Here is an 18415-nt window from a genome sequence, read left to right on the forward strand (position 1 = left end):
AGTTTGCTGAATGCCCTGGCAGAGACGATGATAGTGGAGTGATTCAACAATTTGCGTGAATCCCTGTACAAAGAGCAAAACAACCATATATATGAATCACTATTTGGGCACTGCTGTCTCCACATGGACATTTCCGATATTGTAATAGGATTCTCTTATAATAGCCCTCAAGTACTGCTGAAGGAAGCACATTCTCTCATGCACTTGAAGAGAAAGTTACAGGTAGGTAGCCATGTTGGTCTGCTATAGTCGAAACAAAATAAAAAAATTCATTCCAGAATGTATCTGAAGAAGTGTGCATGCACACGAAAGCTCATACCAATAACTAGCTTAGTTGATCTCTAAGGTGCTGCTGGAAGGATTTTTTTTATTTTGAAGAGAAAGATCATTGCGGCAGAAAGGTATTTCATGGCTCCTTAGAAAGCAGAAATCTACTTACTGCAGTGCTTTCCTGAGGACAAAGGAGAAAGAGGAGAAGAACAGTAATCACAATCCGGGGAGTCATCTTGGCTTCTCCTTGAAAGTCTGTAAACTCTCTGGTGTGAGGCCTGGGTACCTGCAATGCTCTATTTATGGCATGGCTCTTTCCAGAAATTGCAGCCCAGGCTGCTCTGTGTAATAGCTCCATTGTCAGGAAGAACAATCCCTTTTTGTCAATGAGGATAGCATAACTTATCAGAAACCACCATCAAATGGAAAGCAATTGCCGATCTCAATGACAGGGACCAACGGGGTGTCCAACATGAATGTATCATTTATCAACAACCAATTATTAATCATCAATTGAACCAGGTTGCTCAACTTGACCTTTTCCAGGTATGTGCAGTGAAGTAAGTGCATGGTCCATGCACACAACATCCCCCCTTCGTAGTACAATCGAGGATTCTCTTGCAGAGTTGGAAAGCATTGTAGAGAAATTGCAGACAACTGTGCTGCGTCAGAAACTGGAACCAAGCAGGCAAGAAGCAGGGTATGTGATTGTAACTAGGTCTGCTTGATTAACTATCCCTTAAAAACTTATGAACTACGTAAAAGAAATGAGACCATGTGCAGGAAATGTACAAATCCTCTCTCAGGTTCCTAAGCCTGTTCTCTCCTGTAGAGAGTCACACTCATAAGGTAGTAATCTGCTCTCCCACTTAGTAGTTGTTCTTTAGTCATTTAGTCATTTAGTCACGTCTGACACTTTGTGACCCCATGGACCAGAGCACGCCAGGCACTCCTGTCTTCCACTGCCTCCCACAGTTTGGTCAAACTCATGCTGGTAGCTTCGAGAATACTATGCAACCATCTCGTCCTCTGTCATCCCCTTCTCCTTGTGCCCTCCATCTTTCCCAACATCAGGGTCTTTTCCAGAGAGTCTTCTCTTCTCATGAGGTGGCCAAAGTATTGGAGCCTCAGCTTCACGATCTGTCCTTCCAGTGAGCAATCAGGGCTGATTTCCTTCAGAATGGAGAGGTTTGATCTTCTAGCATTCCATGGAACTCTCAAGAGTCTCCTCCAACACCTCTCAGTACACAATGGGAACTTAGCTGATTGCCATAGCTGAGGGAGAATAGGATTTTTCCACCTCTACTATGAGTGACAGGGAGTGATTTTAGGCGTCTAATTTATATTGTAGTGCCAAGTAGAAGTAGTTAACAGTGGGAACTGAATCTTCAGCCTGTTGTGACAGGGCAATCCCTTGTCAAGCGCATGATGTGGTAATCAGCCATCCCACCCAGAAAACAGTGTGAATTTAGCTGATTCCCATAGCTTCTCTGAGTGGTGGGGGTGATCTTTTCAGCCTTATTAATACTGTAGTGCCAAGTAGGAGTAATTAACAGTGGGAACTGCATCATTGGGTTCATTGGTTTGCGTCGCTTGGCAGGTGGGTCATGGATGGGAAGAGATGGACACCAATGGTAAGAACCCTCAAACTTCCATCACTGGGGACAGTAGTTTCTTAAAGGGTGCTGGCAGTCATTAAGGAACACTAATTCCTCTCAGAAAGCAACAATTCTCAGAGTGCCTTTGCAGTCAATCCCCCTTCCCAGGAAACTCTGGGAAATGTAGCTCTGAGACGCGAGTAAGGATCTCCTGATGACTCTTAGCACCCTTAACAAACGACAGCCCACAGGATTCTTTGGGGAAGCAATGACTTTTTATAGCGGCATCAAACTGTTTTAAATACTCAGGTAAAGGGAAAGGTAAAGGACCCCTGGATGGTTGAGTGCAATCAATGGTTTCACTTTCAGGCCAAGGGAGCCAGTATTTGTCCACAGACAGTTTCTGGGTCATGTGGCCAGCATGACTAAACTGCTTCTGGCACAACAGGACACCGTGGTGGAAGCCAGAGCACACGGAAACACTGTTTACCTTCCCGCCGCAGCGGTACCTGTTTATCTACTCACACTAGTGTGATTTCAAACTGTTAGGTTGTCAGGAGCTGGGACAGAGCAGCAGGAGATCATCCCATTGTGAGGATTCGAACTGCCAATCTTCTGAGCCCAAGAGGCTCAGTGGTTTAGACCACAGCGCCACCCTCATTCCTTTTGGATGTGGCCCAATTCACACAGCACAGCAGGGGAGGCCGGTCACTGTGTGTCAGAGACTGGCAGGATGCTGACAAGTGTTCACTGAGTGAAGGGGGGTCTCACTTGAGAGAGGTCAGTCATTAGTGGGTTACAGTACCGGCCAGGAGGCATGAGTCAGAGGCAGGGGAAGCTTCAGAGCTGGAGGGTGGAGCGCAGGTTGGGTCAGAAGAAGAGGTAGGAAAGGCAGGTTAGGCCAGTGAAGGGCCATCCTCTTCTGCACTGTTGTCTTCCAGAAGCAGGAGGCAATGAAGAGGGATGAGCAGAGGAATTTTCCACTCAGGCATAGTCTCTAGCTGTGTGTGTGCAACCTGTTGGGGCGAGGTGCATAAACAGGTGGAGGGGAAGTGCCCCCCCATTGCTGCACTTGTCTTACTTTCCCCCATTGTGGCGCTTGTCTCACTTTCAGGCCAAGGGAGCCAGCTTGTCTCACATTCCCCCATTGCGGTGCTTGACTTACTTTCAGGCCAAGGGAGCCAGTATTTGTCCACAGACAGCTTTCTGGGTCATGTGGCCAGCATGACTAAACTGCTTCTGGCACAATGGAACACCGTGGTGGAAGCCAGTTCACGCAGAAAAATTGTTTACCTTCCCGTTGCAGCACTACCTGTTTATCTACTTGCACTGGTGTAATTTCAAACTGCTAGGTTGGCAGGAGCTGGGACAGAGCATGACTAAACCGCTTCTGTTGGGGCGAGGTCCATAAAGTGGTGGAGGGGAAATGCCCCCCTCCCCCCATTGCTGCATCATAGAACATGGACTTGGGAACAGCTGCCTAGATTGGGAACTTAGCAGGACTCCCCTGCTGAAGGCCCCATTCCTGCCTCTCTCCACCTGGCCCAGGGCAGCACCTGACAGGCCTCATAAGGACTGCTTCTGCTGCTACTGCCTAGGAGGTCTCCCCTGCTGAGAGCCAGCCACTCCACTGGTGCTTCCAGAGAAAGATGCAGGTAGAAGCTGCAGATCCATTTCAGCATATTTATTCTGCTGCCTCCCTCTGCTTCCCTTGATGCCTCATCTTTTAAAACATTATGATGTGCCCAGGCACACCCAGTACACACCCTTCACATAAGCATCAGGTTGGCCACTGTGAGAACAGTGGACTAGATGGGTCTGTGGCCTGATTCAGCAGGACTCTTAATATCCTTATTTGACAAACCAAAGACAGTCATTGGGGCTTGGTGATTTTCTGTGTGTGAAAAAAATTATTGCAGAGACTGTATCCCCCCCCCCTTCTTCTTCTTCCTAATTGTTTAAACCAATTCCTCAACCAATAATTTATACTAAGAATGATATGTTGTAGACATTCTCCTCCTCTAAATTCCTGGGAGTTTACCTTAGTGAGGACCGCACTTGGAAAATCAACATAACTCAGGTAGCCAGAAAGGCCCATCAGAGACTCTATTTCCTCAGGGTCTTGTGAAAGAATAATGTTAAATCGTGTCCTCCCTAAAAGAGGCCACGTGTTGCCGTGAGACCTGGAGACCGACCACCTGTGTTGTGGGTGGGTAAGATTGGTCAGCCACAATACCCGATTGTGTGCTTGGAGTGATCCAAAAACATCCTCTTGAGGACTGAGCATGCTCAGTGGCCATACTGCATTTTAAGTGGGTGGTGGTGAAAGAGAAGGGGAAGAGTAGAATGGAATGACTGGAATCCTGAACAGCACCACTTCAAACCCCTAATAATAATAATAATAATAATAATAATAATAATTATTATTTATTTATTTATACCCCGCCCATCTGGCTGGGCTTCCCCAGCCACTCTGGGCGGCTTCCAACAGAATATTGAAATACAATAGTCTATTAAACATTAAAAGCTTCCCTAAACAAGGCTGCCTTCAGATGTCTTCTAAAAGTCTGGTAGTTGTTGTTCTCTTTGACATTTGATGGGAAGGTGTTCCACAGGGCGGGTGCCACTATCAAGAAGGCCCTCTGCCTGGTTCCCTGTAACTTGGCTTCTCGCAGTGAGGGAATTGTCAGAAGGCCCTCGGCACTGGACCTCAGTGTCCGGGCAGAATGATGGGGGTGGAGACGCTCCTTCAGGTATACTGGACCAAGGCTGTTTGGGGCTTTAAAGGTCAGCACCAACACTTTGAATTGTACTCAGAAATGTACTGGCAGCCAATGTAGGTCTTTCAAGCCTGGTGTTGTAGTAAAGTTAGTACTTCCCTAGTAGCTGTTGCTTTAATCTGTGGGCCTGTTGGCTCCAAGGGTGTGAGAGGACTACCATGGGAAAGGAATTGTCGGGCTAAATTGAAGGCTTAACACCTGTGTTCCAAAGCTATGAGACCATACCCTCTGTAATGTTATCTATCCTTGATTGCTTGGGAATGTGCATCTGCCTAAATTCCACTAGTCTCCATGGGAAGGGAGGAAACACCTTGATCTAGGTTCTGAAGGCTTAATTGGTTCAGCTGCCACAAGTTAGAATTATTAGCCCACAAGCTGGTCATTGGAGAATTCAAATGTAATCAAGGGTTCTGATTGGGCTTGGGGGTTTCTGATTCCACGTGCCAATTATGGATAAAAGATCTAGAGAATGGTTTGAAAACGCGCGCTCTGCAATTCGCAAAGAATCGCCTGGCTGCTGATGTCCACCAAAGCAGCCGTCTTTTTGTCCTTTTGTGCTTTTGCATTGAAGATTTCTCTGAGACTTTTGGTTGTGGATTTCTGAAAGACTCTAACTATCCTAGCTTTGCCTTAGAGTATAGAAGTGAGTATATAGTCAGCTATAATTTACAACATTCTTATTTTTCTGTACTTGTAATTTACCAAAAGATGTGCCTGCTTATTAGCAAGTTCTTTATGTTTTTAAAATAAATTTTAAGAAAGAAATTTTCTTGTGTATTGTGTGTGCCTATCCGGGGGAATGGCTAATTCCAACGCCTGGACTTCTTGGTTGTGCTATATCAAAGGATTTCTGCCTGCAAGCTTGTGGAAGCAACTTGTAGTTTGGGGTTAGCTGGTAACAAAGGAGCACAGCTGGCTCCCTTGAGCTGTGGCTTCTGGTAACCCTGGGTTGAGAGAGTGGTGGCAGCCTTACCAGTTCTATTTTGTCCTGTTTCTGGAAAAGTAAACGGGCTTGCCAGCCTTGCTCCAGACGCCTGCTCTGGCTGGAGAAGCAAAAACAGGTGAGGGAGGGGCAAGTGGCTGGGTGCCCGATTACTACAGGTGTTATGTGGTCTCAGTGGCCACTCCCAGTCACCAGTCTAGCTGCCGCATTCTGGATTAGTTGTAGTTTCCGGGTCACCTTCAAAGGCAGCCCCACATAGAGCACATTGCAGTAGTCCAAGCAAGAGATAACTAGAGCATGCACCACTCTGGCAAGACAGTTCGTAGGCAGGTAGGGTCTCAGCCTGCGTACAAGGTGGAGCTGATAAACAGCTGCCCTGTATCACATATGCCCATGTTGCATGGGGTTGTATAAGTCTGTTTTAATGATTAACCTTCTGGGAGCTTTCACTCAGAGCCAGTTATGTTAGCACCTTCTTCCAGGTGGGGGTGGGGGTCAGTTTTGCACAGACGTGCACAATATGGTCATCAATGATACATATTTAAGAAGAAGTGGCTTAACACTTGGCCATTTGGTCCCATTGGACTGGAAAAATCTCAACCTCTCTGGTCAGTCGGATGACCACCCTCCGAATTCATATATAGAGTGGGTATGACATATATTTAATATAACTTAAGAAAAGGAAAGAAACATTTATCTTAGAAGGTCGAGGAGCAGATGGTGTATATACAAAATGCAGTAGGAAAACTGCTATATGACGGCTTATCACTGGTGGAGGAAGAGGAGTGCGGGGGGAGCGCACCGCCCCCGGCAGCACAATCCCACGCTGGGCACCCCACCCCGCCCCACCTGCTCTCTGCCCCCCCCCCCCCGGTGCCAGAGCATGAAGCTCCACCACTGCGGCTTATATGCAATATTTGTTCCCCAAATTCCCCACTACAGTATATAAAGAGCCAAGGAAGGATTACAGATGAAATTGTTTTGGCAACATTTCACAGCCTGTTTTCTGGACACAGGGGGGCAGGGGCACCAAGCAACTGTTTGATGGACTCCTGGCATCTCACCTTGTATTTTATAGGCTATTGAGCTACGGTCACCATATTTTGAAGAGCAAAAAGAGGATGCTATGACGGCAATTCAAAGCAAATAAATGCAATTTGTCCCAAATTCAGCCCTGGAAAAGAGGACATGTCCTGGAAAAAGAGGACACATGGCAACCCTAATTTAGCTCATGTCCTAGTCATCCCATCTATTACTAAGAAACAAGTGTGGCCTTTTTGTGTTGATTTTCTCTGCTGTATGGTATGCTTTGGCTGAGTGGGCATATATAAAACTTTCCATTGTTATTTTTGGAAAACAAAGCTGCTTTCACACCAAGGAAATTAACCACACTATCCAAAGGGTGGTCCTGCCCCTTTCACGAGCTCTACACATCTCCTAGATTTCCTTCTGTCTACTAGTTCATTCCCCTATTCCTATAATTACTGTTTATGTGCACTTCCTGCTTGGGCCAGCTTGCATTGCTTCCATTCCAAATTAAATATTCCTCCCAGTTTCCCCCTGTATTGGCACCCTCAGATCTCACACTCTTTGCTACTTACTGCACTGGAGAACTTCTGGGCAGAATGGATTGAATGTTCCTTCTGTCATTTTATCTCAATGAGCAACAGGCATCCTTTATTTATCCAAACTTTTGCTATTTCTTCAGTGCTCTGGAACAATGATCCTAACCAGTGCTATTTTCCTAGAAAAAGAGGTGCTGGAACTCACCATGAGCATCTCCCTCATTCTCTTAGAATGGCAATGGCACCCATCTGGGAGGTGCTGGAACTGAGTTCTAGCGAGTTCCAGCTGGAAAAAAGCCCTAATCCTAACGCTAGTGACATGTGTGTCATGTGAGTGGATCTTGTTTCAGCAATAATGAATTTTATGATTCCTTAGTTGGAACGTTAAAAAAACAAGCAAACCACGTGTTTGTAATTTTCTTTTATTTTTCCAAAGTTGGTGCCATATTCCAGGTGGGTAGTGGGGCAGTTTTTAGTGTCCTCAACTGACTATTACAAAGACAGTAAAATCAGTTACAGAATTTCCTAGTATGATTAGTGATTGTCTGGTTTCACTTCATTGGATTTGGAGTGGCAATGTGAAACGTTCAGGAGCAAGAGGTCTTCATCAATCTGGTCCAGGAGTATAGGTATGTTCAGTCCATAGTACAACTGGAAATAAGAAAATAAGTGTCATGGACTGGTTAGACATGGAGGGATGCTGGGAGGAACCAGCTGAAGTACCACAAAGGGGGAAATGCCCAGAGCCCAGAGAGTAGTGGTGGGACAATGGTGTGAAGAAGAGGTGTCAGTAGCTGAATGGGTAATAGGGGAGAGTGAGTTGGGAGGGTTTGTGGCAGAGCACAGTTCAGAATCAGAGACACAAACTGAAGCAAGAGGGTGAAAGGAGAGAGGCCAAGAGGCAGAGATGAGTCTGCTGCAACAAGCTCCTCTTCCTGCTCATTCACTCAGAAACAGAAGAGGCATGAAGCAGGAGGAGCAAAGACAAACACACAGGCGCAGCCTCAGATTGCTTGGGGGAAACCCTGGAGAGGAAGGGTCTTAAGCAGCTGTGAGGAGGTGGGGGGCCTTTAGTCTCAACAACGGCTTCATGGGGGGCAAACCTACCAGAAATGAGTTGCTGTGCTCATTAGGCCTACAAGACGTAACTGGCTGTACCTTTGAAAAAATAATATATACTATGCATTGTATTGAATTGTAGATTTCAACAGAAGTAACTCAAAGTTCAATGAAAAAAGTAGAAGACCCAGTGGATCAGTTCATTCTCTATGCATAAGGTCCATATATGTGAAAGTGTCTATTCTACCTGTCTGTTCACAAAGTCCTACAATCCACACGAAAGGTTGTTGCAGTTCCACAGAATCCTTTCACAGAGTCTAAGACAGGGATTTCCAGAATATTAGCCTTGTTTCACCATCTTAGGCTTCATCAGTAGTACAAACTCATATATGACATCACAGGACAGTGGATCTTATAGCATAGTAGTAGATGCTGGACTTTATGAACAGACGGTGGAATAGACACTTTGACATATATGGACCTTATGCATAAACTGATTGAGAATGAACTGATCCACTGGGTCTTCTACTTTTTTCGTTGAACTTTGAGTTACTTCTGTTGAAATCTACAATTCAATACAATGAATAGTATATATTATTTTTTCAAATGTACAGCTGGTTATGTCTTGTGTGTTTATTGAATATGTTTCACATAACAAGAGTTTTGTTGTTGTTTTGTGCTCATTAGGCCTGGCATTCTGCCTTTTCTGTGCAGATCATGTTTTTGCTAACTCCAAGTTGCACAGTGTGATTTACTGTTGTCTCACTTCTGACAGCAAATAACAGAAATTAACCCCAAACATTCCCCAAGAACTAGTGATGAAAATCTTACTCAGTAGGGCATGGAGGGGGAAACTGCCAATGTTCCTGAACCCCAATCACCATCAGTCCTAGCTAGCAAGGTCAAAGACAATGGAAGTTACCATCCAACAATATCTGGAGGGCAACAGGTTCCCAACCCCAACACAGAGACTAGTTCATTTTCTGCAGGCCTTTGGTAGGATTGAGGTGAAGTTAAGCACATTTGGGCCTCACTTAATACAAGAACCATGCTGTAGCATGTTCACATTTACCTGGGAGCAAGCCATATTGAACACAGTGGGACTTCCTCCCAAGTAAACATGTGCAGGATTGCCAACTTCCTCTAATTCAAGCATTGTGGACTTGAGACCCTCCAGAGGTTGTGCTTCTCCCACTCTCATCAGCCTCAGCCAACATGGCCAAGGGTCAAGGATGATCAGAAATGCAATACAACAACATCTGGTGGGACAGAGGATTCCCATCCCTGCTCTAATAGTGTAGGCCTTTTGGGGTCCATGGCTCCCTTGTCCAACTACATTCTTTCAGGGTGTTGGACTAGATGATCCTTGTGGTCCCTTCCTACTCAACTATTCTATGATTCTATTCAGGACGCGGGTGGCACTGTGGTCTAAACCACAGAGCCTAGGGCTTGCCAATCAGAAGGTCAGCGGTTCGAATCCCTGCGACGGGGTCAGCTCCCGTTGTTTGGTCCCAGCTCCTGCCCACCTAGCAGTTCAAAAGCACGTCAAAGTGCAAGTAGTTTAATAGGTACCACTCCAGCGGGAAGGTAAATGGCTTTTCCGTGCACTGCTCTGGGTCGCCAGAAGCAGCTTATTCATGCTGGCCATGTGACCCGGAAGCTGTCTGCGGACAAATGCCAGCTCCCTCGGCCAGTAAAGCGAGATGAGTGCCACAACCCCAGAGTCATCCATGACTAGACCTAACGTCAGGGGTACCTTTACCTTTACCTTTTATGATTCTATTCACTACTTTTTTCCAAGAATAATAGGTGCCAGAACTCACCACGAAATTGTTACAGTAAGTCGCTGAGCAACTTGGGGCAGCCCTGAACAGATGCTGGTTTGACAACAGCCACATTCACCACCTGTGGAGGTACTAAAAACTATGGCAAGCTGTCTCCACATGTGGTTTGGGGGTCACTCCTGGTTATGGTACAGGTCAGATAAATGCGGTCCCGGCTCCCTGGTTCTCTAAGGTTTGGGCAGATGACTTGGGCAGCTAGGAAGGGCCTCGCGCAAATGTGTGCACATGCAGTAGTAGAGGTCTGGCTGAAAAGTGTAAAGCCCGCTGCTTCTACAGAAGAGACAGATTTTTAAAAAAAGAAATACAAATTCGTCCCTCCCCACAGCTTGACCAATTGTGGCTGGGATCAGCTAGCAGGTAGGTGGAGTTATAGATCTTAAAATTGTGTAGACTCACACACGCTGGTCAGCTTCCATTCTGACTTGAAATGTTTGTTTTGGGCTCCTCAGAAATATGTAAAAGCAAAAAGTGGACAGGGGGGAATGCCGATTCACAATGGCTCCCACCTGATAGGTGCCAGAGCCATGCTCCGGCATGCTCCAGCTGAATAATAACACTGATTTAATTAATTATTATTGATTCAATTTGTATACTGCCCTTCATCTGTAGATTTCAGGGCAGTTCGCAACATGATAACACAGATAAACCGTATGTAGATTATGTACATATAAATACTTACAGGTCTTTACTGTTCAGGCGGATTATGGTTGAAAAAGAAGCAAAAGACACAAGTTATTTCTCTGTCTCCTTAGTGCACTAAGTAAGTCACTACAGGTCACTAAATGACTAGAAAACAAGAATTTCATTGAAAGGAAAGAGAGGCTCTCCAGATGAATGCATTATGGTATGCGGAACAGTCTGTTTAAGGCCCTAATCATTTTTTGAACCAGAATTCCTTTTCCCAGACATGCCCTCCCTTCTTTTTGGTACAATTCTTAAAAGCTGTTCACTTGATCCGTCAACTGCTCTGTCTGAATGCATTAACTACTGTACATCCTTTAATACATCCTTAAATGGGTTAATCTTCTGTGAGATTTACTACACGCTTCTAGGAGCTGATCTTATATGAGAATGTTTTATGTCATCAGATGAAATGCAGACTTATAAGCCTATGGGATCTGCAGGTCTTTCTTGGCTGATTGCCAGTTCTCTTTGGTTAGCTCATAGTTTTGCTGTTTTAAGCCATAGGAATGGAAATGACTAAGCTTTGATAGAAGTCCCATGCCAATTCTGGAAAAGGGCAGCTTGCCAATGCTTTGGTGTACCTTGAAATGGTTTGGGAGGATGCCATTGGCTGACCTCAGAAACAGTGGCAGACTTTGGGCTCCCAAATTTAAGCAGCACCATGTGTGACGCTAAAATCTGGCGGCATCCCTGTGTCTCATATTCCTTTCTACAGCATTGTTTTGGTGCCCCCTGCAGTGCAGCACCTAGTGCAACCTCACCCTCAAACCTTCTCTGAGGGCTCTTTGTGATGTTCCCAAGTGTGAAACAGAATAAATATCAGAGACAGGAGCACTGTTCCACAGAGAACTCAGCATAAGACCAGAAATTCAGATGTGTGCTTTTCCTCTGCTCTCATTTCTAAAGGGTTAACCAAGAGAAGAGTTTTGCGCCAGAGCATCGGTGGTGAAAAGCTCATTCTGAACCAGTCCAAACATAGGTTAGAGTTCAACGCTGAGCCTATCAAGTGGCGACAGTGACGGTGAAGAGGACTTTCTTCACCGCCTCTATTGTGTCTGTGGGCAACAGTACTGGGAGACTCCTTCAGGTGATTTGTAATCTAACAGATCCACCTTCACCATCAGGGCCTGGGGAGCACCCCAAGATCTCCTGCAGTGATTTTGCAAAGAGCAGCCAAGGATGAGAAATAAGTCACAGTTCTGGATGAATAAATCTGAAGAGTGAAAAATGCTTAATTTCAGGATGCTGACAGCTGTGGTGGTCATGCATTAATATGTATGTTGACATTGCAAATGATCAAATAAAAGCATATTCATTTTTTAAAATAGAATTAAGATTGGCCATGTGTTCATTGGGGCAGTGTGTCTAGGATTAAAGTCTTATAGCAGGCATATCCAATGGGTCATGAAAAAATAAAAATAAAAACAATGTCATGAAAAAATAAAAATAAAAAACAACTCTGGGCACTGTACCCCAGATAAAAGAACAATAATTTTTTGGCACTGTCTCCTTAAAAAATCTCAACAACTTTGGGCAAATACAATGGTTAGATCAATGCCAGTTTTATATATATATATATTGGGAGTAGATCACAGTCTCTTAGAAGTTGGATGTGCTTGTCTTATAGCAATCAGAAGATCATATGAATACTTTCCAACAGTTGTAGGTGAACAGAAGAAGAGGATATGAACAGACCAGTTGACAAATAGAAAGATACAATGACAGATTCCTGTATTGATTCTATCCCTGCTTCTGACAGAACACAGACAACTGTAGGTGAATGAAATTTAGTGGACTATATCTCTGTGACCTTAAATCCTTGGTCTTTGACTGATGGGTGAAGGTCCACTACTGTAGGGATGAGGAATCAGTTGCTCTTCAGGTGGTGTTGGATTACAACTCCCATCATCCCTGACCATTGACCATGCGGGTGGGGCTGATGGGATTTGGAGTACAACAGCTTTTCTGGCATTGCGTATATTGCAAAGAAAATGAAAATGCAGAAACCCACGAAAAAGAACATATACTTACAGGAGATCTCTTTTTTCGAAGTCCCTTCAGGTGAAAAAGCAAAGCAACATGACCAGTTAATACAATGGCAAGCAGAGTACCACTGTAGTTGGTTTTTTCAGTCCACAAAGATACATAATTCCTGAGTCCCCTACCCACCCATTTAAATTGTGCTTTCTTTGCAGTAAAATGGAAGGAGTGGAAATAACTATAACACTGATTCCTGAAATCTGTTAAATTGTAGGCGGAGATACTAATAATGTAGCATTTTGCAGAGACCAAACTGCTGTGGAATAGAAACAACACTCATTGTGATGAAGACATGTCAAAATGGAAAGACCGTAGCTGCCTTTGTTCGTCCCTAGTTCATACCAGGGACCTTCTTGATTCAGAACTCAGCCCTCTAGCACTGGTGCCAACTATAGGGGGCCATGGGGGCCTGAGCAACCATAAAAATGTTGTGGGTGCTTGGCACCCACATTGCAGGGTCTCCAATGTGACTTCTGGTGCCTCAAGAAGCACCGGAAGTCACTTCAGAGGCCTTGAGGGGCCTCAGAGGTGAAGTTTGAAGCCTCACAAGGCTGTAGAAATTGTTCTGAGGCCTCGTGAGTCTGGTGCCTCCGGTGTAATGCAAAAGAAAGAGAGAAAGAGAGAAAGAGAGAGAGAGAGAGAGAGAAAGAAAGAAAGAAAGAAAGAGAAAAATTAATATAAAAAATACTGCAGGAAAGAATGATTTAGCCATTATTACCTGTGGAAAACCATGACCAGGAACTTCTGATTCAGAAATTTAAAATGCAAACAGAAAAAGCACATCTACTAGTGATGCATTGTTTGTTTGTGTGTGTGTGTGTGTGTGTGTGTGTGTGTGTGTGTGTTTCCACTGTTTAAATTTATTATCCACCCCTTGCCCTAAGGTCCCAAGTTGGGTTACAACAACTTAAACTTAAGTGATTGCTCAGTCAGAATAACTATTTTAATACACACAGGCAGATTAGCAGGAGAGCTCCCACCCCTGTAATGTAGAGTTCACAATTATATTTTGCTTTTATATAGCTCTGCTTCACATGATAAAAAGATTCCAAAAATAAATGGGAACAATGGGAAATGGTTAGGAATACTCACTGGGAAAGGAGGAGAGGTAGGAAGTCCTCTTCCCTGAAATGAAGAAAGGCACAATTATATTTTACTTTTCTATACTTTTACCTCACACAATAAATGGATTCATGACATGAATGGACACCATGCAAGATGATTAAGAGCACACACTGGAAAAGGAGAAGGGGCAGGGAGGCCACCACCTCAAAATGTCAAAGTGTACCGGAATTTCTTGTTCATATATTTTCTTGTCACGTAATAAACTAAAGGGACCTCCATATCCAGCATAGAGGAGTGAAGTTGCTCATGCAAAATCATTGCCAATACCCACTGGCAAAGTTGTAGGAAAGTCTACTCCAGTCTGAATTATGGACCTATTGGATTACTTCTCATGAATTTTCTACATTTCCTATAATTTTTATGAAGGTGAACAGTGCATCTGAATTTTCATCAAGAGGCAATGCATTTTTAGAAATAGTAGTTCTTGAAAAAGAGAGTAACATACAAAGATCATTAGCATGAGGAAATCTGAGGGAAGCAAAATCTGAGGGAATCTGAGGGAACCAAGTCAAACAAAGGCTCCATCTATACAGTAAGTAGATCTAACTGTATGCCTTAGCTAGTTGCCAATATTAGCTTGTGGAAGTTCATTTCCCGCGCTGCCTATGAACTTGTCTTATAGTATACATTTTCTGATCACCAAGACAGATAGCCCAGTACTGTTTGCAGCAGCTCTCTAAGTTTTGAGGCCCTGCTGCCTAAATTCCTGTCCCAGTCATTGTCCCATCATCCCCAATGAGCAAGGCCAATGGTCGGGATTATGGAAGTCAGAGTCCAACATAAGCAGTTTCAATGAGGAACCTGTTCTACGTCAGATGTTGTTGGACAATTCCCAGTAGCTGCAACCAGCATGGCTCATGCTCAGGGATAATGGGACTGAAAGCCCATCAACATCTGGAAAGCCACAAATTCCCCACTAATTGATGTTGCATTTGGAGACACACAAGCAAGCAAACAAACAAACACCCTGTTACTTTTCAGCAAAACTCATTTAATTCCACCAGAACCAGTGTTTCCATTCAAGATTTGGTGGTTTGTAGATCCCAAGTGGGACATGTCTAGAATTTTCATCAACAAGATGCCAAGCATTCACTTGCATGCCTGCTTTGCATTATATAAACCCTAGTCTAATGTAAATAATTGGGAGAAAAGCAATGACAAACCTAGACAGCATATTAAAAAGCAGAGACATCACCTTGCCAACAAAAGTCCGTATAGTTAAAGCTATGGTTTCCCCAGTAGTGATGTATGGAAGTGAGAGCTGGACCATAATGAAGGCTGATTGCCGAAAAATTGATGCTTTTGAATTATGGCGCTGGAGGAGACTCTTGAGAGTCCCATGGACTGCAAGAAGATCAAACACATCCATTCTTAAGGAAATCAGCCCTGAGTGCTCACTAGAAGGACAGATCCTGAAGCTGAGGCTCCAAAACTTTGGTCACCTCATGAGAAGAGAAGACTGCCTTGGGAAAGATTGAGGGCACAAGGAGAAGGGGACGACAGAGGATGAGATGGTTGGACAGTGTTCTCAAAGCTACAAACATGAGTCTGACCAAACTGCGGGAGGCAGTGGAAGACAGGAGTGCCTGGCGTGCTCTGGTCGATGGGGTCACGAAGAGTCAGACACGACTAAACGACTAAACAACAACAACAGTCTAATGTAAATAAAAAGAAACTCTCTACACAAAAGTAATAGGGTATACTCACTCTGGGAGGTGCCCCAACACCAATAATCTAAAACAGAAAGCAAGAAACAATTTTTCCCTCATCATATCAAATTAAATGTTTTCTCCATGAACACTCTCTTCATAGCAGTTGGGGGGGGGGCGGAATTGTCAGGAAAGACTGCATTGTCAGGGGTATCCAATGCTCCTGTTCTGTCAGCACAAGGATTTATACTAGCGCAGTGGAACTTTCCCCCCTCCTCTCCTGCTGTGTTCCCTCCATACCCTTCCCAAATCTGTTCTGTTCAAGCCAGCCAACCCGAACCAATTAGGTAGGGGCAGGGGGAGTTGCATTGTGCAGAATCCAAATGGAACCAGAGACTTAGCATTACTTTGGATACAAGCCATGGTTTTGACACTAAGATCTATGCTATGGGGGTTTTATGTTTGCATTATTCTGGAGGAGGGACTTAAGGAATTCAGAATCTGCATATTCCATTCAGTTATGCAGGATAATTTCACTTGGTCGACTTTTAAAAGTGAACCAAAATTGATACTCGCCTCCTGGACTAATACTCTGATCAGAATATAACTATATGTTGGATTTTCCACTTCTCCAAATTTGGCAATACTATTCTCAGCTTCAAAAAAATAATAATTCAAAGTTCATAAAGGCTTAGGATAAAATGGGTAGCATTTCACTAAGTTTTGCTCACAGCAGACATGATGAAATGATTGAACATTATTAACTTGGGTACATTAATCTCAATGAGTCTACTTTGAGTAAAACCTAGTTGAATGCTGCCCAGTGTGTTTGGAAACGTTTGCCCTGGGATAGCACATATCCTGAAATGCACAGCTTGTGACAAAATAAATAATTAAAAGTGATTTTTCATACCAAAAATCCTGGATGGAACAGATATATGAACGAAGATATGGGAAACATGCACAGAAGGAGACAAAGCTGTCTACCCCTCATTCTGATGAGACAGTAACCTGATCCACACTTGTGCAGAATGGAATGTAGTTATCCATTACTTTTGCAGTTAAAAAAGATTTCAACAATGGCTCTCAAAATGTACCAAAATATATTTGACCACACCATTGGTCCATCTAGCTCAGCATTGTCCACACTGATTGGCTGCAACTCTCCAGGGTTTCAGACAATGGTCTTTCTCAACCTGACCTGGAGAAGCCAAGGGTTTGTACCCAAAGCTCTTTCAAAGTGTATGAGAATAAATAGGCCTTATACTTTGTTCCTCTAGAAGCTTCAGTGGGACTAGAATGCCTATTATCATTATTGCTATAATTCATGTCATTTCTATACTGCTTTAAAGGGGGGAAATCTCAAAGTGGTTTGCAACATATTAAAACATCAAATAAAACAATCCAGAATAAAACATTGCCAAAGAAAGCCAGATATAAAGTTCAAGGCAACATTAATAGGAAACTGAAATATTAGCTTAAAGATTTCAGAGCATTACAAATGAGGTCAACTAGAGAATGTATATTTAATGCAGCAAAGTTAACAAAAAAAATCTGTTGTTTTAACCTGTTTTTACATTTATGTATTTTTAAAAATAAAATAATTAATATATGCAGCTGTTTTGTGAGTGCGTGTGTAATTGGTTTGTATATGTTTTTATATTGTAAATAACATTGAAATGCCTCATGGGAAGCAATTAATAAATGAAATAAATAAAAAGCACATTTAAGAATCATGCTATTTTCATTTCAAATGACCTATGGGTCTCAAGGATGGGGCTTCTAAGGGCTGTTGGGGGGGTGTTATTTAAAAAGTAGAGAACTTGATCTCCAGTGACCAGGAAAAGGTTAGATCTACAAAGCAAGATCAATCAGTCAACATCCAAATGATTCACAATACTCACATTCACAAGGCCACACCCACTGCCAGTAGCCTAAAGTTAAAAGCAATTTGTTAGCCTATCATCATCAACAACAACATCATAATTATCACCATTATTATTATTTTGAATCTATCTGCTGCAAATCTTGCTTTCTTCACATTGGTATGCAAAGTCTGGCACTGGACACTAAGCCCATACATTTGCAAATCAAACCATGCAGTTCATATCGCCTAAGAACATAGGAATATTCCATACCCTTCAAGTGTCCCAATATCCCCAGGGCATTCCAAGAATTACAGAAGCCATCCTGGCTTCTGATTCGATCCTGGAATTTCCCTGGAATCCCATTTCCCCCCTCCAAGCTCATGGAGCTTACAGCCAGTACTGGCACTTGCAGTGGTTCTGCATTCTTGCACAAGTCAGCTAGCTCCCGTGAAGGCACAGCACCCAAAGACGTGCATCCCAATTTCCATCAGAGGAATGTTGGAGGGTGTGAGAGTCCTGCTTTCCCAAGCCTGGTGCTCTCCAATTCCCATCAGCCCCCCAGCCAGCAAGGCCAATGGTCGGAGAATGATGGCAGCTGCAGGTCAACAGTCTCTACTCATTAGGCCAAAGCTCTCTCCTGCCATTGCTGCCCAGCAGCCAGTAGACAGTGGCTTCCGTAGTGGTGAAAAGGATGGCACAGGCAGAGTGTTGTTGCTCACCTGGCTTCCTTATGCTGCATGTTGCTTCTGGTTACAGAGAGATGGAGGAGGATGGTAACAGGGAGCTGCACCCACTCAGGGCCGTCTTACCCATAGGCGCGAGGGGTGCGGGGCACCCGGGCACGGGGCTCTCAGGGGTGCCAGGCTGGGAGTCTGGGGCCCGAGAGTTGAGTCCGGGGAAGAGCCCGCCCATCGGTCGGAGAGCTGTGGCAGGCTCTTCTGCTGCGGGCAGCTCTGTGCTGTGAGTTTGGGGGCGACCAAGCCAGCGAGA

The sequence above is a fragment of the Podarcis gaigeae genome (genome assembly GCF_964106915.1).
Source record: "Podarcis gaigeae genome assembly, chromosome: 8".
NCBI lineage: Eukaryota > Metazoa > Chordata > Lepidosauria > Squamata > Lacertidae > Podarcis > Podarcis gaigeae.